This window comes from Sus scrofa, chromosome X (genome assembly GCF_000003025.6).
Source record: "Sus scrofa isolate TJ Tabasco breed Duroc chromosome X, Sscrofa11.1, whole genome shotgun sequence".
Classification (NCBI taxonomy): domain Eukaryota; kingdom Metazoa; phylum Chordata; class Mammalia; order Artiodactyla; family Suidae; genus Sus; species Sus scrofa.
The window spans coordinates 38,350,791-38,374,152 of NC_010461.5; positions in this window are offsets into that span (position 1 = coordinate 38,350,791).

The following is a 23,362-nucleotide window of genomic DNA, read 5'->3' on the forward strand; positions in this document are numbered from 1 at the left end:
ATTTATTTATTTATTTCAATTTTTAAATGATTTTTATTTTTCAATTATAGTTGGTTTACAGTGTTCTGTGAGTTTCCACTGCATAGCATAGTGACCTAGTCACACAGATACATACATTCTTTTTCTCGCATTGTCCTCCATCATGTTCCATCACAAGTGACAAGATATAGTTCCCTGTGCTGCACAGCAGGACCTCATTGGGTAGCCACTCCAAATGCTAGAGTTTGCATCTATTAACCCCAGACTCCCAGGCCATCCCACTCCCTCTCCCTCCCCCTTGGCAACCACAAGTCTGTTCTCCAAGTCCATGAGTTTCTTTTTCTGTGGAAAAGTTCATTTGTGTTGTATATTAGATTCCAGATATGAGTGCTATCATGTGGTATTTGTCTTTCTCTTTCTGACGTACTTCACTTAGTAGGAGAGTCTCTCGTTCCATCCATGTTGCTGCAAATGACACTATTTTGTTCTTTTTATGGCTGAGTAGTATTCCATTGTGTATATATACCACATCTTCTTAATCCAATCCTCTGTCTATGGACTTTTGGGCTGTTTCCATGTCTTGGCTATTGTGGAAATCATCATATATTTAAACATGTATTTATGACTACAACTTTTAGCTATCCCATTTAATCTTTTCTGACCCAGAGATTTAGATTCCATTATAAGTGTGGAAATAAGGGAAATTTGGCTATATTCCTATAAAATTATTTACATTTTTATATTTGTAATTGGAGAAGTAATTCCAATTTGGTATTCTCTCATAATTTTCCTTCATTTAAAATTTTTTTTTAAAACTATCTGGAAACTACTACCTAGAAAGTTTATCCAATTCAATTTTTTTTTTCTTTTTAGGGCCACACTCATGGCATATGGAGGTTCCCAGGCTAGGGGTCAAATCGGAGCTGTAGCCAGGGGCCTACGCCACAGCCACAGCAACACGGGATCTGAGCCGTGTCTGTGTCCTACACCACAGCTCACGGCAACGCTGGATCCTTAACCCACTGAGTAAGGCCAGGGATCAAACCTGCAATTTCACGGTTCCTAGTCGGATTCGTTTCTGTTGCACCATGATGAGAGCTCCTCCAATTCAATTATGCAGTTTTTGAGATGTGTCAGAAGTGCTTGGAGGATAGATTCAGAAAAATCTTTCAAAGGAGTCAGAGTAAAAAAAAGTTTTTATAACTCACAGAAAACAGAGCCCCCTGGTATTTTTCACTGCTAAAGAATCAACTCACAATAATGGAAAACCTGAAAATCAAGAAAATTCATTTGAAGAACCAGTGCATATGGAAAAAAAGAAGAAAGAGCAAGATGGAATTAAGAACAGGAAATTAATATTAAATAAAAAGTAAAATGAAAGTGTCTAGTCAACAGAGTCTTGGAGTTTTATTACTAAGGCTGCTTCATAGGCCACCAGCCTAAATTGAAATGAACAATTTCCTAAAAGTCAATATTGACAGAATAATAGAAAAGATTGCATTTGCTTGCCTCATGAGTGCAATGCAAGACCTTTTTACAATCACACAAGTGAGAAAGATATTGCTTCCTGGTTTTCCACTGTCCTGTTTTAAAATTAAACCAGAAATACAGAGATGCGAATAAAAACTAATATTGAGAACCCTTCATGGAATTGTATTTTTCTAAATGCTAAATTTTCAGAAGATGAAATGACAAGAAATCCCTAGGATCTGGACTATGCTAGGGCAGAAAGATCATCTAAGAACAGTTTTCTTATTATTGGGTAGAACTCCAGGGTGAGATACATAAAATATACGAATATGTTTTCATCTATGAAAGCCAGATGAAACTATATTCAAATATTCACTAGGATTTTTATTTTAAAAGGAGAAAAAACCTTATATCTAATATTCTTATGTAACCAGATCATAGCAGTGAAAATTCGAATATTAATGAGAATTATGCTACATTAAAATGTATCTGAAAAAGGCCAAATTGTCATCATTTTTCGTTCTATTGATGTGCATTTTCCAGTGACTTCACTGAATATCAGAGACCTCTGCAGAGAGTGATAGCAGGTGGAAAATACAACTCTCCATTTAGAATTTTAAATGATCTTGACTCCAAAAGTATCGATTATTCTTTGCTAAATTTCCCAGAGTGTTTACGATAGCTTTTTAGCCTCATTTTATTCAGAGTCCAGCTTTAAAAAACAAGTGTAAATTAAAATCAGAATATAGGTACAGGAGGTGGCTTTGTTAGTGTTATCACAGTCAATCTGTCAAGCCTGGTGCATCATTGCCATTCCACGGGGTGCGCTACTTCCTGTAATGTGAAAGCCCTGGGAGAAGTTCAAGGGCTTCTTTCATGAAGTCCTTCCTTTCCTCCCTCCTGCCTCGCTGCAGCTTCTGATGTTTGAAGTCCCGGGGAAAATTGTCTGCGGATAGAAGCATGTACAGGTTGCCAGCTGAGCTTTGTATTTGGCACTGTCTTCCCTGGCATTTTTTCAACATTTCGTGAAAAATTAATGGGTCAATTAACTACATTTCTGTGAGGATTATGAGTCCAAATGATCTTCTTTGTAAAAATGAAAATGCGAACTGATATTTTCAGGCTGCAGTGCAGGCTCATATTAAGATAATTTATCTTGAAATAATCCTTCCACAGGGTTTTACTCAGCTCTGGTGGCAGATATTCATTCGGGGCATATCCGGCATAGCCTTCGCACGGGAAGTTTCCAGTCTCAAGGGAGCAGCTAAATACATTTTCAGTGAACTAAACAAGTGCACTTGAGTAGAATTGCTAGAAGATAATTAGCCGGTCAAACTTCAGCGTGAATCAGAATCTCTGAGAAGGCTGGTTAAAACGTAGATGATCAGGTCCAGCCCACTATTTCTGACTTAATAGTCGTGGGGTGGAGTCCGAGAATTTGCCTTTTTAACCAACTCCAAGTTAATTGATTCTGCTCATCTGGCAACCACACTGACTATATAGGCAGAATTTACTCTAACTAGTGACGAAGATCTACTATAGCAAAACTCACATTTTCAGGGGACCAATGAGTGGCGAAACCAGTATGAGTCATGCAGGAAAAAGTGAATAGAACTTTTGCGAAGCTCTTTCCTCTGAATATCTTTTTCTTTTTCTTGTCTTTATTATTATTATCTGACCACACCTGCAGCATGCAGGAGTTCCTGAGCCAGGGATTGAACCTGTGCTACAGCAGAGACAATGCCAGGTCCTTACCCCACTGAGCCACCAGGGAACTCCGTCCCTGAATATCTTGAACTTGGGTGAGTTAAAGGAGTTTAAGTAGCATCATCATCATCTTGTTGATAAGCAAAGAGAGGCTGAGACAGGCTAAGTGACTTATCCAAGATTGCACAACTAACGCAGTGAAGACCCACGGTTCCAACCTAACCCACTTGGTATTAGTCCAGTTTTCACATGGAAGAGTGCCGAAGAGTGTTATGATGAGAATATCTAGAATTATATAAGGAGAATCCTAGTGGAGATCAGGCTTCCAGTGAAACTTAAAGGATTAAGTTGTAAATGATAGAAAGCACAATGCGAATGCATTTGAATAACTCAAATAGCTTATATATTTGCACAAGTTGCCATTCTGGTGTGCTTCGTTCCTTTAGCAGATCCAGGTTGTCACTGGTGTGATTTTCTTTTTGTGTGAACAACTTCCTTTAATGTTTCTTGTAATATGAGCCTTCTTGTGACTAATTCTTTCAGCATTTTTTATGTCTGAAAAAGTCTTTATTTTTTTTATTTTTAGTTTTTAGGCATATAGGGAGTTCCCAGGCTAGGGGTCGAATCGGAGCTGCAGCTGCCAGGCTACACCACAGCCACGCCAGATCCGAGCTGTGTCTGCAACTTACACCACGGCTCCCAGCAACGATGGATCCTTAACCCACTGAGCAGGGCCAGAGATTGAACCTTTGTCCTCATGGATACTAGTCGGGTTTGTTACTGCTGAGCCACAACGAGAACTCTGAGCTGTTCATTTTTCAAAACTGTTTTCTTTTCTGTGTTTCAGTATCTGTGCTACAGATAGTTCTTATTATCATGTCTTATCATGAAAGAGCACTAATCATTTATTCTGTGACATTGAACCTGCCTTTCTTCCCACTGACTGTATTTTTCATATCACACGTTTGTATCTTTATAAGTTTGACTTAAGTCTTTTTAAAAATATATCTTCAATGTTTCTGCTTAACATGTTCAATTTTTCCATTAACTCTTGGAACACATGAAATAGAGTTATATTAGCAGCTATTAATGTCATTGTCTGCCAGTTCAAATATCTGTGTCAGTTCTGGGTCTATTTTCATTGATTCATCAATCTCGTTATGAGTTATTTTCCTGCTTCCTTGCTTGCTTGGTAATCTTTTTTGTTTCTTTGTCTTGTTTATTGATTTGTACTCCCACTGACAGTGAATGGGATTTCTTCTTTCTCCATATTCTTGACAATTCCTAGGGGTTTCTTTTTGTATCTCTTAGCTGCGAAATATCTCATTAATTTAATTTACATTTCTCTGATTTCATGGGAACTGATCATCTTTTCATAATTTTATAGACCATGCCGTGATAATCTTTACTAGACTGTCAGGCATTGTGAATTTTATCTTGTTAGATGCTGGAAACTTTTGTATTCCTATGAATATTCTTGATCTTGTTGTGGGATAAGTTACTCAGAAACTTAACTTGCAAGTTACTTTGATCCTTTGGGGTCTTGCTTTTAAGACCTGTTTGTGAGGAATGGAACAGCATTTAGTCTAGGACGAATCATTCTCCACAACTGAGGCAAAATTCTTCTGATAACTCTACCCAATACTCCATGAATTTTTTTTTTAGGGCCTCACCTGTGGCATATGGAAGTTCCTGGGCTAGGGGTTGAATCAGAGCTGCAGCTGTCATCCTATACCATAGCCACAGCAATGCCAGATCCAAGCCACATCTGCAACTTACACTTCAGCTTACAGAAATGCTGGATCCTTAACCCACAGAACAAGGCCAGGGACCGAACCCGCGTCCTCATGGATACTAGTCGGGTTCATCACTGATGAGCCACAATGGGAATTCCTAGGTCATTTTTGAATCAACTCTCTGAGGATTATTCTTTTTCAAGTGCATGAATGGTCAGCACAGGATAGCTCTCCTGTTGTCTCTGAAGGAAATAAGTATCTCTCTTTATATTCTTCGTCTTAGGTTAATGCTTTCTTAAATGTACTTGCCCTCCACTGAATGATGCTGAGGCTCAATTAGCAAGTGAACTGGGAGCAAGGGGCCCTGGAGGCCACCCTTTCTCTTCTAAAATGTGGTCCTCATACAGAAGCACAAAGGGCAGCTTGTATTTCAGTCTAGCTCAGGGGGGATCCAAGTTCCCACATTGATTTGCCTCCCATGACACCAACAGCTGGTTGAGAATTTAGATATTCAGGATTCTGTACATATAACTTTTCATGTCCTATGATTAATATGCTAAATCCATTTTGGAACAAAATGGAAAGAAAGCATCTACACTTAGGAGTTCCCATTGCGGCTCAGTGGAAATGAATCTGACTAGCATCCATGAGGATGCGGGTTCGATCCCCGGCCTCGCTCAGTGGATAAAGAATCCAGCGTTGCCGTGAGCTATGGTGTAGGTCGCAGATGCGGCCCGATTCCTGTGTTGCTGTGGCAGTGGTATAAACCAGTGGCTATAGCTCTGATTCAATCCCTAACCTGGGAACCTCCATATGCTGCTGGTGCAGGCCAAAAGAGACAAAAAAAAAAAAAAAAAAGATTCTGCACTTAAATGTCAGAATTATAATTCTAATTATTTACATTTTGTTGTATATGATTATGTTAAAGTTAATTGTATATAGTTTTCTCCCCCAGTGTACATGAAGTTTTTTCTCAATCTTGATTATTTTTTAGAACTTTAACTAAAGATCCCTTCAATATCTGCTTATATGTACATCCTTGAACTTGGTGGATCCAGATGATAATAATTACAGTTCAGGTGAATAGAATGTGCAGACAAGGTAAGCAGCCCCTTTATAAGGGACTTGAGCCAGAAATATTCCTTTCTGCACATGTTGCAATTCACACTGGTAACCCCGAGTGTGCAGATACTGGTCATGGAAATCAAGCCCTGAAAAATTTAACAAATACCAAAATTTTATACTTAAAATTCTATTCTTGTTCTTGGGAGTAATTAGCCTTTACCCAGTCAGAGACTATCAAGTAATTTTTCTTCATATAGTTACTCATCATTTATGGCGAGGATATTTTACTGTATTGGAAAATATCCTAGTGGGGAAAAGGTTAACTTTTTTTATGAGACTATGCCTTTAGGGTCAAATGACTGATAATATTCAGTCTTGCTTTCAAAAATAGGTAATAACTAAAAGTCAGTTTTGAGGAAATATTCCTTAAAAAACAGGCTGAGGGGTTCCCTGTCGTGGCTCAGTGGTTAACGAATCTGACTAGGAACCATGAGGTTGCGAGTTCGATTCCTGGCCTTGCTCAGTGGGTTAAGGATCCATGTTGCTATGAGCTGCAGATGTGGCTCGGATCCCGTGTTGCTGTGGCTTTGGCGTAGGTCAGTGGCTGCAGTTCCGACTTGACCCCTAGCCTGGGAACCTCCATATGCCACGGGAGCGGCCCTAGGAAAGGCAAAAAAAAAAAAAAAAAAGACAAAAACAAACAAAAAACACAGGCTGATAATGACTTTACAAATACTTGGCATGAATCACTGGAAAGCAGTGATTGAAAATACTTCTTCTAGGAGTTCCCGTCGTGGCGCAGCGGAAACGAATCTAATAACCATGAGGATACGGGTTCGATCCCTGGCCTTGCTCAGTGGGTTAAGGATCTGGTGTTGCTGTGGGCTATGGTGTAGGTCGCAGACGTGGCTCCAATCTTGCATTTCTGTGGCTGTGGTGTAGGCTGGCAGTTACCGCCATATGTGGCAGGTACAGCCCTAAAAATACAAAAAAAAAGATATCTTTTGTAATTTTCCTCCCACTTTCCCCTCCCTCCCCACCCCATCCATAGATAGGAGATTCCATGAACCATACCAAGCAACTATTTCTTAGGTTTCAATCACCTGAGCTCCTAGAATTCTCCATTAAGTCAAACAACATCTGGTATCTCTACATTTGAGAGACTTAATATCCTCCTTATCTGCTTTCGAATTGCATATTCTTGGAGCAGAAAAAAAGGCCCATCGTACTTTTGCGTTGTGTTTAAGATTGAATTCTAGGAGTTCCCATTGTGGTGCAGTGGAAATGAATCCGACTGGTATCCACAAGGATGCAGGTTCCATCCCTGGCCTCTCTCAGTGGGCCAGGGATCTGGTGTTGCCGTGAGCTGTGGTGTAGGTCGCAGACACGGCTCGGATCTGGTGTGGCTATGGCTGTGGTGTCGGCCGGCAGCTGCAGTTCCCATTCACCCCTTAGCCCCAGAACTTCCATATCCTGTGGGTGCAGCCGTAAAAAAAACAAAAAGAAAGAAAGAAAGAAAGAAATGAGGAAACCAAGCTGTAGCATAGATAGATTGATTGTCAAAAGTCACAGTTAGTGACTGATGAGGCCGGGACTCAGACCCAGGTAGTCTGGTTCCAGAAGCCAGACTCTTATCCACTCCACCCCCACTGCCTTTCTAATAATAAGAGAATATTAGTTACAGCATTAGGAGATAATTATTCCCACCTAGAAATCAAGTTTAATTGCCAGGATCCCTTGTAATATGTGAAGGACAGTGTCCTTCCCACCCAAACTAAGAGGGGAATTAGTCAGTGTTCATAAAGTTGCTCATTCCCAGCCATGTTACAGCAAAGTCCACATTTTGACAGGGGAAGTGAAAAATAAGACAGTATTTTGGAAAAAGAGGAAGCGATTTGTTTATGGGAAGGTCAAAAAGCGGGCTGTGTCACAATTTATTACAAGTGTCAGCTATTTCTAAAACCACTGCCCCCAACTGAATTTTTTGTTTGTTTGTTTGCTTGCTTTTTAGGGCTGCACCCGTGGCCTATGGAGGTTCCCAGGCTAGGGGTCGAATCGGAGCTGCAGCTGCCGGCCTACACCACAGCCACAGCCACTCCAGATCTGAGCCACGTCTGCAACCTACCCCACAGCTCGTGGCAACGCCAGATCCTTAACCCACTGAGCGAGGCCAGGGATCGAACCCGCAACCTCAGGGTTCCTAGCTGGATTCGTTTTGTTGGATTGGATTTGTTTCCGCTGCGCCATGACGGGAACTCTCCAACTTCATTTTTTATTACTGACTTTTTCATAGCTGTAATTCATCCCATTAGCCCACATGTCCTAGTATTAGAGCAATACCTTTAAAATGGCAATCAGACAGCAAAAGCCTTGACTGTACCTCTCACGAAATCCTCAGCACTAAGTTCCTCTCCCTGGATTTTGTGTTAAGTGAAAATTTGTACAAAATATCCATTTGGATATTGCCTTGTATTTATTCCATACTTTGTTCCCCTGAAAGATATGGGGGTATGGTATTTTCTCAACAAAGTCCATAAACAAACCGCTTTTCAAAAAAACCTATATTTCTGTAACCTCCCAATAGATGATGTACTAACCAAATACGCTACCTATTAGAATTCATATTGGACATCACATTCATCTTCGAGCTGCAGTCTTTCCCCATTTTTCTTTGTCAAAGACTTCTGGAAATGTTATGCTAAAAATACCAGACTTTTAATGTGAGTAACAGGTTAACAAAGTGAAAGTTGCTATAGAAACCGAATACACACTTCAGAAAATGGAACGTCAAGGAGAAATGATATTTATCGGCTGCAGTAAATTGGTAAAGGCTTATCAATAGGTCTTCCCCTCGTCTGTTTCAGATGGCTGGGTAGCTGCTAATAGCAATCTTTCCCAGGATTTTCCTGAGTTTTAAGAATGTGTGCAATCAAGAATGTTCAGGAAGAAAAAAAGATGGCTGCTTGATGGCTTCCTGCACTCTCTCAGCATAAGCAAACCTGGTTCTATTAAGGCAGGGCCCTCATGTCTCCTTAACACTGTGTTATTTTGATGTCTTAACCATTAGCAGTTTCAGAGTTGTCAGAATTATTCATGTCAACAGTGGGGAACTCCAGAATCTCTGAGCATTATCATTTGCATGGTGTGTGGTACGTTTGGTTTGCTCTGAGTCATAAGCTGGCGGTGCACTTAGGCAAAGCTTTAATAATTGGATAGCTACTGTTTGACTGCATTATTAAGGAATATTTTATTTATGATCACTTTCCAACTGCAACTTTTGACTGAATGTAGCCCTGATTTGACTATGTTCTGTTAAAGAGGAACAAACAGCAATTTTTATACCGCATGCACCACTCTGCTTTTACAGCCTGCATTTTTCCTGCGGTAAATCCAGACACTTGACAAGCATTAAGGATACATAAGAAGACTTGCCTCCAAAGCCTCCTCTCTCCAGAGTTCAAGCTGTGCTATAAAACAAGGGACCGCAGAAAACATACATTCAGGCTCAGCTCTCTAAAAGCCAAACCTCTCCGCTGTAAATAAGTTATTTCTGGTAGGAGAGTCATAGACTGTGTTGAATGTGTTGCTCCCTTTGATCCCAGTGGCCATTGCTTCTGTCTTGTTTGTCTTCACAGTCCAATTTGCCCTCTCTCTCAGCTCATTAATAACAGAGCCTCCGGTAAATGCACCGGCCTTAAATGAGCGAACCATATTGCAGTTGCTAGGGCCCAGCTGGCTTCTGCACTGTGGTTATGTAAGGCTTGAACTAGGTAGGTTTTTCCCTCCCCTCAGACATCTGGAAAGCTTTTCTCCGAGGAATTTTGAGAGGCTTCTGATGAGCACTGCTCTGGAGTTCACTGAGGTCGCCCTGAGACTTCCTCATTCTCGTGCTGTCTCCCGGCACCTGGCTCCTCCCGTAAGAAAGGGCAGTGATGGTAACGAATGGGGCTGTTTGGGTTAGACGCATGGAGGATCGGCGAATAGGCTAAGACTTAATTGCTTTCCTACCCGAGACTGCAATGTCCTCCAAGATATGGGAATGGCTCTCTGGAGAAAAAGGAACCAAGGTAGAGCAGGGTGATTTTCCATTGCGGAATTCGGGACTGAACATCATACAAACGGCCTTTCTTTCTTCTCTTGAGCCCCAAAGAGTGACCCTGACAGTAGAAAAAGGTCGCGCTGAGGAGCGACAATACCCAATGAAGGTTGGGCTACACTGGAGCCCGGGGAACTGTCTATAGCGCCTTGACTCTATGCTGGGCATTGTGCCTTATCTCATGCTTTCGCTCATTCCATTTCTACAATAGCCCTGTGAAGGGAGAATTATTCTTATAATGGTTAATCAATTCTTTTTCAGCCCAGTCCTTTTGAATGCTGGTTCTCTTTCTTGTTGAACACAGAAAGAAGTCAGAACTACTGAATTTCCTCATTCCTTCTGCCATTTTTTAATGCTACATCTTCCTCGGGCAGGGATCCCAGTTTTTTTCTTCTTCATAATGTTGCTCTAAAAATAATCATTTTAAACCTCTCTTTTTTATGCCATTTATCTTTCAGCTGAATTCCAGAGTCAGTATGGCATGGTGCAGGGGGAGGTCAGCACATTTTATCTATAAAGAGTCAGATAGTAAATACTTTAGGTTTTGCGGGCTACATGGTCTGTCTCAATGGCTCAGCTCTTCTGTTGTCATATGCAAAAGCAGCGTAGACAATACATAAAGGAAGGAGCATGGCTGTGTTCCAATAAAACTTAATTTTCAGAAATAAGAGGCCTGCCTATAAGCCTTAGTTTGTTGATCCCCAGATTAAAGAAAAAAAAAAGATGGCAGGAAATGGGGGGAGGCAAAGAAAAAGGATAGTCTCAAATAATTAATTTCTAGAACCATGTATTTTTTTTAATTTTTTAATTTTATTTTTATTTCTTTATCTTTTCTTTTTACAGCCGCACTTGCAGCATATGGAAGTTCCTGGGCTAGGGGTCAGGTCAGAGCTGCAGCTCCCGGGCTACACCACAGCCACAGCAATGCTAGATCTGAGCCGCATCTGTGACCTACACCAAAGCTTGCAGCAATGCAGGATGCTTAACCCACTGAGCAAGGCCAGGGATTGAACTGGAATCCCTATGTATACTAGTTGAGTTCTTAACCTGCTGAGCCACAACAGGAACTCCCTCTTGGACCATGTTATTAGCTGTGTGGCCTTGGGCAAGTTACTTTATTTCTTTGAAGCTTAGTTGCCTTATCTGTAAAACAAGGGTGATAGCTTCCTCATGAGATTATTGTGAAGATTCAAAGGGAGAAACATGTACACCTGGACTTTTCCCCTCTTTCAGTTTGGTTTACACTGTTTAATGGTTTACAACATTCCAGGCACTTGTTTAAGTCTTGAGGATGCAACCACAAGACAAGGCACTCGTTTCCCACACTCCCTCCTAGGAATTGAAAGAGCACCAATCCCGCCTCAGAGGATAAAGGAAGGCTTCCGATAGGAGGCATTGAGGTCCATCTTGGAGGATGAGTGGAATATTTTAGGTGGAGAAACAAGAGAAGGACATTCCAAGTAGAGATAACAGCCGGAGCAAAGAGATAAAAGCTTTGGAGAGTTGCATTGTATTTCAGGGAACTGTGAAAAAAAGTCCAGTATAGCTCAAGAACATGAAGATGCATGGTAAGGTACACACTAATAGAGCCTAATACCCATTCTTCCTTCTAATACCCATTCTTCCTTCTTCCTTACTCATAGGTCCATGATTTTATCCAGGGTAGAGAATATACCCAGCTAAAAATACTCAATCTCTCAGTCTCTCTTGTAGCCAGAGGTGGCCGTGTAACACAGTTCTTACCAATGAGATGTGGGTAGAATCTCTGGGAAAGGCTTCTTTTTCTTTTTTCTTTTTATGGCCCCACCTTTGATATATGCAAGTTCCAAGGCTAGGGGTTGAATTGCAGCTATAGCTGCCGGCCTACACCACAGCCACAGCAACGCAGCATCAGAGCCTCATCTGTGACCTACACCACAGCTCATGGCAACACTGGATCCCTAACCCACTGAGCGAGGCCAGGGATTGAACCCACATCCTCATGGATACTAGTCAGGTTCATTACCACTAAGCTAGAATGGGAACTCTCAAGGCTTCTTTTTCTGAATAAATAGAATACAACTGTGTAGGAAAAGGTTTTCTTGTGATCCAGAAAGTAGATGTAATGCTTGGAGATTCAGCAACCCTCTTGCAGTCATGAAGACAAAAGACATATATTGACAGAGCAGAAAGACAAAAGAAGCCACTGTTCCCTGTGACACTGCTGAGCCACTACACCAGCCCAGAGACCTATTTCCAGACTTCTGCTACATGAGAAAAAAGTAGTCCTATTACTGAAGCCACTACAAATTGTTTTCCATTATTCACAAATGAACCAAAAGGTAAATGATACACAGTGGCGCTGAAAGTGGTAGGAAAGATGCTGAAAGGGTAGATTAGTTTCAAATTACAAAGAGTGCCAAATGCTGTACTCTGGTGTTTAGACTATCCTATAGGCAAGAGAGAAATAGCAAAGGGTTTTAAGCAACGAGAGGTCTAAAATGATGTATTCAATAGTAGACAGTGAAGAGCCAAGTACATGCCAAGGACTGTGGGAACTACCCAGACAAAAAAACCAAAGCGTTTCCTGGTGGCCTAGAGGGTTAAGGATCTGGCATTGTCACTGTTGTGCCTCAGATCGCTGCTGTGGCACAGGTTCAATCCCTAGCCTAGGCACTTCCATTTGTAGAAAACAGATGGTTCTGCTAAAGCATAGTCAGAGTGTCCTACCTTAGGTATGTTGCTGCTCTTGGGAGCAGTAATGAAAGGGCTCAGGAGTTCCCCTTGTGACTCAGGGGACATGAACCTGACAAGTATCCATGAGGATGCAGGTTCGATCCCTAGCCTCACTCAGTGGGTTAAGGATCTGGCATTGCCATGAGCTGTGGTGTAGGTCACAGATACAGCTTGGATGCCGTGTTGCTGTGGCTGTGGTGTAGGCCAGCAGCTGTAGCTCTGATTCAATCCCTAGCCTGGGAACTTCCGTATGCTGTGGGTGCCACCCTAAAAAGCAAAAAAAAAAAAAAAAAGGTGTTCTTGATATGGTGTATAAAATGGATTAAAAAGGAGCAAGAGTGAAGTGGTGTAGACCAGATAGCATTTGGTGCATTAGTCTAGGTGAGAGATGATGGAGGGATGATGGTGGCCTCGTAGAATCTGGTGACTGTGGGGATGGAGAGATGTGAATGCTTGAGAGACACCAGCACAATGTGCTATATTTATTATTGGAAGCTGGAGGTGAAGGAGAAGAAGGAATAAAGAATGTCTCTGAGCTGAGCTTCTGGGTAAAGTGATACCAATTACTGAGGTGGGGAAGACGGTGGGAGGAGAGAACATTTTGGATGGGAAACAAATTGTTCTGTTTTAGACATGTTAAGTTTGAGAGACCTATAAGACATCCGAGTGGAAACATCAAGTAGTCTGTGTGGGATGTGCGAGTCTGAGAGGCAGAGAATTCCTCTGGCTGGAGATAAAATTATGACTCATCAGCAAAATGATGAGATTTAATCCAAGGGAATAGATGAGCTCACCTTGGAATAGAGAAGATATGAGGTCTTCTTGGTAATGGTAGGTGCAGAATGGATTGGACAGAACAGATCAGGGACAGGGAAATCAGCTCAGACGTTTCTGGTTTGGAGTTTCCCCTGTGGCATGGCGTGTTAAGGATCTGCCTGCAGCGGTTCTGGTGGCTGCAGAGGTGCAGGTTCGATCCCTGGACTGGCGAAGCGGGTTAAGGATCTGGTGTTGCGGCAGCTGCAGCTCAGATTCAACCCCTGGCCCAGGAACTTCCATAGGCCGTGGGTACAGCCATTAAAAAAGAAAATTGCTGGAGTTCCCATCATGGCTCGATGGTCAACGAACCCAACTAGTATTCATGAGGATGTAAGTTTGATCCCTGGCCTCACTCTGTGGGTTAAGGATGCAGTGTTGCCGTGATCTGTGGTCGCAGATGTGGCTCGGATCCCTCGTTGCTGTGGCTGTGGTGTAGGCTGGCGGCTGCAGCTCCGATTTGACCTCTAGCCTGGGAACCTCCATATGCCTTGGATGAGGCCCTAAAAAGACAAAATAAATAAATAAATAAAGCTGTGGATTAATTTTTTGAGAAGTAATGGAGGACTGACCTAAAGCAAGAACAAAGGGAAGAGAGGAAAAAGATTGGATTTAAGAGAGAGTTTACAGGAAGAATCTATAGAACTTGGATGCTGATTGGGTTGCAAGGGCGAGAAAGAAGCCAAAGATAGCGCTGAGATTCCTCTCTGCTTGATGGACTGTATCCTGATGCTCTCAATCAGTGTATGATAAGCAGAAGGAGAAGAGTGCGGGGATGAGATAACAAGTTTGACGTGGGTGCTACCAGGGCAAACATCAGATGGGCTTAATGCCTGGGACTGCCAAGTGATGCTTTTGAAAAATTGCCCTCTCTTCCCCAAAACCCAAAACAAATGCTCAGGAATGGTCTGTAACTGTGTTGAAGCTGATGGGAAGATAGACAGTGTCCAGAATAATCAAGTGGGCCATGGGGGACTTTTAGAAGACTGGCAAGGGAACTTGTCTTGTGCCTAGTACAATCCTTGGTCCATGTTGCTGTGTCATTCATGATTGAATATCCCAATAGGCAACTTTGGTGAGCCAAAAATCTTACCTTCACCCAGGGGTATACTGAGGATCTTCTACTTCATTCAGCCCTATCCACAGAAGCTTTACATTTCTATATTTTTTTCTTTTTAGGGCTGATCCTGCAGTATATGGAAGTTCCCAGGCTAGGAGTAGAATCAGAGCTGCAGCTGCCAGCCGACGCCACAGTTTGCAGTAATGCCTGATCCTTGACCCACTGAGCGAAGCTGGGGATCGAACCCGCATCCTCATGGATATTAGTCAGGTTCTTAACTCATCTTTACAATTCTAGATGTAGCCATTGCTGTCTTTCTGTGGATCATATCACTGGTTCACTATTCAATGGAATTGCTGCAAAGTCCTAGTGTTCTGATATCTGAGTTGATTAGAAGTAGAGAAACCACAAAAGCGTTTTTGTTTGTTTTGGTTTTTGGGTTTTTTTTGGTTTTGTGCTGTTTGTTTGTTTGATTGTCTTTTTTGCCACACCCAGTGCAAGGAGGAGGTTCCTGGGCCAGGGATAGAAACCACGCCACAATAGCAACCTGAGCCACAGCAGTGACAATGCCAGATCCTTAAGCCATGTGCCACCAGGGAACTCCCACCACAAAGGTGTTAATACCGGGAGTTCCCGCCATGGCTCAGTGGTTAATGAACCCGACTGGTATCCATGAAGACGCAGGTTCAATCCCTGGCCTTGCTCAGTGGGTTATGGAGCTGGCATTGCTGTGAGCTGTGGTGTAGATAGATCACAGATGTGGCTCGGATCCTGAATTGCCGTGGCTGTGGCATAGGCCAGTGGCTACAGCTCCAATTTAACCCCTAGGCTGGGAATCTCTATATGCCCCAGGTACAGCCCTAAAAAGAATAAAAAAAAAAAGCGTCGATACCAGGATTCTAAGCTATCAAGTGGATCATCTTTGTTGCAAAAAAAAAAAAAAATGTAGCTGGGAAGAAAGGAGGAAGTCTTTGTCAAGTATTCCTGTCGTCTCCCTGATTCCATACCATTTGGCATCTTGGATTGAATATTGGAAGTGGTCACAGTTAAAATTTCTTGGCTGCTTCTGTTACTACAAACCAAAGGGTAAAAGATACCTGAGGTATTATAGCAGAAAATGAAATGACAAAATCCAGTCTGGGTCGTAATGAAAATTGAGACCAAAGCTGTTTCTCAGCCGAAATTGGATACTTCTGGCATTTCAGATTCGAAACAGGGGAGGTGGGAGAGAAATGAAGCAGAGAAAATTCTTTGCCTTTTATTTTAGATTTTGTTGGAAGCAGCAGATTTTGAGAAGAATAAGAATTTAGGAAAGAAGAGGTTTGAAATGTGGGAGGAAGTGGTATTGATGATGGTAGCGTTGAATAAAGCTCAGTCTCCACTGACCTTACCTGAAAAAGTGGATACAGAATACCTGGGCCCTCACTGCAGGTTTAATTCTGAATAATTATGCTTTAAATTGTGTGAATTAATCTCTCCTTCACTGTCCGCTCTGACCTTGGGGCTCTGCAATTTGTGCAGACGAATGGAGGTTTTTCAGCTGTGTTCCGAGATAGCTGCTCAAAAATAATTTTCTCATTGGACCAGACACTCTTCAAGTGGAAATCACAAGTGTCTGGATGAGGTATAAAACATCCATTGATTAAAGTGTACAAGAAGCAATTTCTTTTTGAAAGATAAATGTTTGGTTGCATAGAAGCTGGCCAGGAGGTGCTTGTTTAAATATGATTGAAAAATAGATAGTTACATGTCATCATTTCCAAGATAACCCCCAGTTACTGAGTCTACTAATTGAAATGGTATTGTGAGGATGCAACCAAAATGGTAAATAACTGACTTTATAATTATAAACATACGGCGTTCCCATTGTGGCTCATCAGAAATGAACCTGACCAAAAAAAAAAAAAAAAAAAAGCAAAAAGAAATAAAAAATAAATAAGAAATGAACCTGACTAGTATCCATGAGGATGTGGGTTCGATCCCTGGCCTCACTCAGTGGGTCAGGGATCCGGTGTTGCCGTGAGCTGTGGTGTAGGTGGCAGATGTGGCTCAGATCCCATGTTGCTGTGGCTGTGGTGTAGGCCAGTGGCTACAGCTCCAGTTTGACTCCTAGCTTGGGAATCTCCATATGCTGCAGGCATAGCCCTGAAAAGACAAAAGACAATAAATAAATAAATAAATAAATAAATAAATAAAGTGTCAGTTCCTAGGAATCACGTGGCTAAGAGTCATCTGGGGCACTTGAAGGTCATTTAACAGTATGTGTAGGTGGGTGCTGTTAACAAGGATGCAGAGGGTCCCCGAAAAGGCAAGGGTCTCTCAGTGGCCGGCCTCTTGGGCTAGGTAGTTCTTTGTTGCGGGGGTGGTCCTGCGTGTTGTAGGATGTTGTAGGATTTAGCAGCATCCCTGGTCTCTACTCATTTGATGCCAGTAGCATCTCCCTCCCCCCACGTGGTAACCACCAGAAACGTCTCCAGACACTTCCAATGCTGAGAACCACTAGCCCAAAGAGATGGCTGGTGGTGGCCTAATAAAGACAATTCTTGCCTCAAATTAAAGTGATAATCATTCTTGCAGTCAACGAAAACACTAAATAAAGGCACGCATCTATGGTAATGCTGAAAAGGAAGATGCAAGATAATATGCCATGGAAAAAGTCAAGTCATTGTGAGTCAGTTGATGGATACTCAGTTTCTCACAAAAATGGGAAATCTTGGAGTTCCCTGGTGGCACAAGGGGTTAAGGATCTGGTGTTGTCACTGCAGCGGCTCAGGTTGCCCCTGTGGCTCAGGTTTGATTCCTGGCCTGAGAACTTCTGCCTGCCTCGGGTGCAGCCAAAAAAAATAAAAAGGGAGATCTTAACAAATTGTGCAATTAAAGAAAACATTAACAATCAATTAATTGCTTAATTGTGCAAGGTCATCCTCTCACTGGCTAGCTCAAGAAATTATTGTTGGAGTTCCCGTCGTGGTGCAGCGGAAATGAATCTGACGAGGAACCACGAGGTTGCGGGTTCGATCCCTGGCCTTACTCAGGGGTTAAGGATCCAGCATTGCCATGAGCTGTGGTGTAGGTCAAAGACGCGGCTCGGATCCTGCATTGCTGTGACTGTGGTGTAGGCTGGCAGCTGGGAGCCCTAGCCCGGGAACCTCCATATGCCGCGGGTGCAGCCCTAAAAAGCAAAAAAAAAAAAAAAAAAAAGTAAAAGAAAGAGATTATTGCTCTCTACCTAAAATGTCAAACATCTACATACGCACACTTATCAGTGTGATTTGAGATTTGATATTGCAAAAATATATCTTAGTTCACACTTGGAAATGGAGTAATAGCATACTGTAAAAATATTAAAACTTAGGTCAGGGTATTGATTCAAGGGTATAACTCAAGAGGATTTTCTTGGGAAACTGACGTTTTCTTTTTCAGATCTTTGTGGTAAAACACGTGTGCTCTGGTATTTTTTAGAGAATTTATGTACACCTGGGGGCAGCCAGACTTTCAAACGTCAAGCAGTGGGTGGCCAGGAGGGTGTAACCTGGTCAAGGAGGGCTTCACGTGCCACCCCTCCTGGGTTCCATGTTTTCGTGGGGAACTCTGGGAGACCCGCGATGTTCTCCATCCAGTGGGGAGCAAGCCATGTGTGAGCCTCCGCTTTCTATGGGCATCTCCATAAGTTTTCATGTCTTTTCCACTGAAGAAGCTTTATATCTTCTGTAACAGTGTCTGTTGGTGTCTGTCAATCACATCACTGTCCTGTTGGGAGGACTAAGTGACTACTTGGGAATTTTCTAGGCCTTTTTTTCCATCCCGCCGTGTTGTGTGTTAGGCATTATGAATCAGAGAAGTGAAACTTGAACTGGCACCTGTGACCCCTATTTCCCTTTAGGGTTTTCTTCTCCTCTTTTATCTTTTGGGTGCATCAGAAGACCTCTGTGTAGTTACATTGCTCTCTTGATTCTTCCTCTTTTTTTTTTCCTTTTTGCCACTGCATGCAGTGACTTGATGTGGGATCCCAGTTCTCAGATGAGTGATTGAATCTGGGCTGCAGAGGTGAAAGTGCCGAATCCTAACTACTAGACCACCAGGGAACTCCCTTCCTCGTCTTTTTTATTCCTCTTTCATCTAATTTCTTATTTCCTTCTAAGAATTTATAGACTCTCTCATCCCTCTTGAAAACCTTTTGGAAACCCTGATCATGAAATTATAAGCACATTCTAAATGACTTTTGAAGAATATGATTTTTCTAAAGTCATGACACCTTTGTTTCTGTTGCCAGCATCCCAAGAAGATCACTTTCTTCCCAAGTTCATGTCAACCTCATTTTAAGGATGCTCGTGTTCTTGTTGGTGAGAATGAAGCCCAGAGTAAGAGTTCAGCTTGATAATTTCCTCTACATGCAGATATGACATTGTCAGGAAGAAAAGTAAAAAATGTGTCAAATACTTAGTAGACTGAGACTTCCCAGAGATGTAATTTTCTTGCCCATAAACCAGATATGATAACAGTATTAGAAAAGCATATCTATTTGTGATGTTGTAATTGCTGAAATGCTTGTTATTCTCTTTTTTCTTTTCTTGTTTTTGCTTTTTAGGGCCACACCCAAGGCCTATGAAGTTTCCCAGGCTAGGGGCTGAATCGGAGCTACAGCTGCCGGCCTACACCACAGCCATGGCAGCACAGGATCTGGGCCACACCTATCACCTACACCACAGCTCACACAACGCCAGATCCTTAGCCCACTAAGTGAGGCGAGGGATCCAACCCGCAACCTCGTGGTTCCTAGTCAGGTTCGTTTCCACTGTGCCATGATGGAAACTCCTTGTTATTCTCTTTTAAACTTTTGGTTTTTAGGGCCGCACCCGTGGCATATGGAGGTTCCCAGGCTAGGGGTCAAATCAGAGCTATAGCTGTCAGCCTACACCACAGTCACAACAATGCCAGATCCCCAACCCACTGAGCGAGGCCAAGGATCGAACCCACATCCTCATGGATACTAGTCAGATGGTTTCCACTGTGCCACAATGGGAACTCCACTTTCCCTTTTAAACTTTTATATTGACATAATTTCCAACCTACAGGGAAGTGGTGAGATGAGGAGATAGATGCCCCGGATGTTAATATTTTACCACACTTGCTCTATTCATGCAAACACAGGTTTTTTTCATTTTTAAAAATAAATTTTATTGGAGTATAGGTCACCTACAGTGTTGTATTTCAGGTGTACAGCAAAGTGAATCAGCCATACATATACATTTACATACATTTTTTTCAGATTCTATCCCTATACAGGCTATCACAGAATCCATTTCCCCCAGCGTATAATAGATCCTTGTGACTGAGCAATACACTGGACATAGGAGTGTGTGTTTGCCAATCCCATCCTCCAAATCCATCCCTCCCCCCAGTGTTTCCCCTTTGATAACCATAAGTTTGGTTTTCAAATCTTTGAGTCTGTTTCTGTTTTGTGAGTAAGTTTGCTGTATCATTTTTATTAGATTCCACATATTAGTGATCTCATGATATTTGTCTTTGTCTGATTTACTTCATTTAATATGATAATCTCTAGGTCTATCCATGTTGCTGTAAATGGCATTATTTTGTTCTTTTTATGCCAAGTAATAGTCCACTGTATATATTTACCACATCTTCTTATCCAGTCCTCTGTTGATGGGCATTTAGAGGCAAGTACTTGTTTGTTGGCCGTGGCCATGGCATGCAGCAGTTCCCTGGCCAGGGATCAAATGCTCACCACAGTAGCAATGGTGCTGGATCCTTAACCCACTGTGCCAACAGGAAGCTCCTCCATGCAAATACTTTTATTTTTTATTTTTTGTCTTGTTGTCTTTTCAGGGCCGCACCCGCAGCATGTGGAGGTTCCCAGGCTAGGGGTCCAATTGGAGCTGTAACCGATGGCCTATGCCACAGCCACAGCAACGCCAGATCCGAGCCGCGTCTGCCACCTACACCACAGCTCACGGCAACGGCGGATCCTTAACCCACTGAGCGAGGCCAGGGATCAAACCTGAAACCTCATGGTTCCTAGTCAGATTCATTAACCAATGAGCCACGACAGGAACTCCCCATGCAAATACTTTTAAATGAAAGACAAAGGCAGAAACACAAGTCGTTCCTAAGATGTGCAAAAAATGATTCCAAATATTGCCTCTCCCTCCCTTCACACAGTCCTCTGATCAGCTGCACGGCCAGATCTTGGTAGCTTCCTGGAGCTCCTTCCTCTTATATCGCACTGCATGCGTCTGCCTTCCTAACTAAGTCTTATCATCCTGAAGTGCAGCAACTGTATTATTTATCTTTCCATCTTCCACCTGCTCTTCAGTGCCCAGCATGTTATAAAAGTACTCAGTGCCTGTGGAATACATTTTTCCTTTTATAGGGTTGGGTTTGCTGTTGGTTTTGTTGTTCCAGCATTAGTCTGCTTCTGAAAGAGATGTTCTCTTTCATGCACAAGTCTTCCACTAAATATTGACTTTTAGGCACATAAAGCCATAGCAGAGACTCCTAGGTCCAGAATCTATGAGTCCGGTGCTGCAGAATATGCAAGCATGGGAAACAATTCTGATTCAAGAAAGAGCAAAGTATTGACCGTGTTAAAGAAAGCCTTAAAAAAAGGGGTTTGGGAGTTCCCATTGTGGTGCTGTGGAAATAAATGAATCCAACTAGTATCCATGAGGATGCAAGTTCAATCCCTGGCCTTCCTCAATGGGCTGGAGATCCAGTGTTGCCATGAGCTGTGGTGTAGGTTGCAGATGCAGCTTGGATCTGGTGTTGCTGTGGCTGTGGCCTAGGCTGACAGCTGTAGCTCCGACTCGACCCCTAACCTGGGAACCTCCATATGCCACGGGTGCGGCCCTAAAAAAAAAAAAAGTGGTTACAGACCATTCTGTATTTGAACAGAGTAGGATTGCTGGTTAACTAAAAATGAAAGGCTTGGAGCATTCAACAGCAAACTTTATACATGCAAATACTCAAGTATTAAAATGTTGAGGAGTTCCCTGGTGACCTAGTGGCTAAGGATTCGGTGTTGTCACTGCTGTGACTCAGGATCAACCCATGGCCTGGGAATTTCTGCATGCCACAAATAGAAATGACAGAATAAGAGAGAGATATCCATCTACTGTTTTAGTAAACCTTGGTTATAATCGTATCTTCCCATCATATTATAAAAACCTTTTGTACATTTTGGAAAACCCCCACCTCGTGAGTCCTGCCTCCTGCATAAGTCCTGCAGTGTTGAAGTCTGAACTCAAATCCCCAGAATCCTTTGCAGCAAGCATGCTGTCATGTGGCTTAGGCTCAGGAATTTGGAGATAAGCACAAAAGGAGACAGTCTTTTTTTTTTTTTTTGGCTCTTTAGGGCCGCACTCACCACATATGGAGATTCCCAGGCTAGGGGTTGAATCAGAGCTCCAGCTGCCGGCCTACACCACAGCCACAGCAACGCCAGATCCAAGCCGCATGTGCAACCTACACCACAGCTCATGGCAACACCAGATCTTTAACCCACTGAGTGAGGTCAGGGATCGAACCTGCAACCTCATGGTTCCTAGTCAGATTCATTTCCGCTGTGCCACAAAGGGAACTCTGGAAACAATCTTGGTATGAAGTTTATGTCTGTGCCAGTGCAGACAGTAACCATGGCATTTGGTTTTCAAATGGCAGTGAGTTCTAGTGCCGCAAACTTGAGCTCCAGATGCCGAAGCAGCCTTGGGGCTGGCAGCAGCAATGGTTGAGCGGAGTTCAAATCCTTGGCATTTAGTACTTGGCTGGGGCAGCAGAAGTGGTTTTTCCTCAGGCCAGGTCTGGGATATGGTTTTGACCATTTCTCTAGGAAAGAATTATTCGAGCTGACGCCTTTGTCTTTACTGGTAATCTTTTTCACAGTGGAAACCACCAAACTAGATTTTGCTCTTTGCAACTGCCTAATACAATATTCCAAATATCCCTCACTTGGTTCTTATTCTAGGAGGCAAGTAATCAACAATTTTGAAGCTATCAAGAGGTAAGAAGAATAAATACAGCCTTGAAGAAAAGTAAGTACAGAAACTCAAATGGGGAAGAGATCAATTAGGGGGTTGGAATTGACATGTACGCACTACTAGATATAAAATAGATGGGTAACAAGGACCTGCTATAGAGCACAGGGAAATCTACTCAATTCTGTGTAATGACCTATGTGGGAGGGGATTCTGAAAAGGAATGGATATGAGTATATGTATAACTGACTCACTTTGCTGTACACCTGAAGCTGACACAACTTTCTAAGTCAACTATACGCCAATAAAATTTATTTATTTATTTATTTTTGTCTTTTTAGGGCCACACCCATGGCATATGGAAGTTCTCAGGCTAGGGGTGGAATCAGAGCTGCAGCTGTTGGCCTACACCACAGCCACAGCAACACCAGGTCCAAGCCACATCTGTGACCTACACCATAGCTCATGGCGACACCAGATCCTTAACCCAGTGAGCAAGGCCAGGGATTGAACCTGCATCCTCATGGATACTAGTCAGGTTTGTTACTGCTGAGCCACAACAGTAACTCCACAAAATTTATTTTAAAAAAGGGAACTCAGGGAGTTCCCGTCGTGGCACAGCGGAAATGAATCTGACTAGGAACCATGAGGTTGCAGGTTCGATCCGATCCCTGGCCTCGATCAATGGGTTAAGGATCCGGCATTGCTGTGAGCTGTGGTGTAGGCTGGC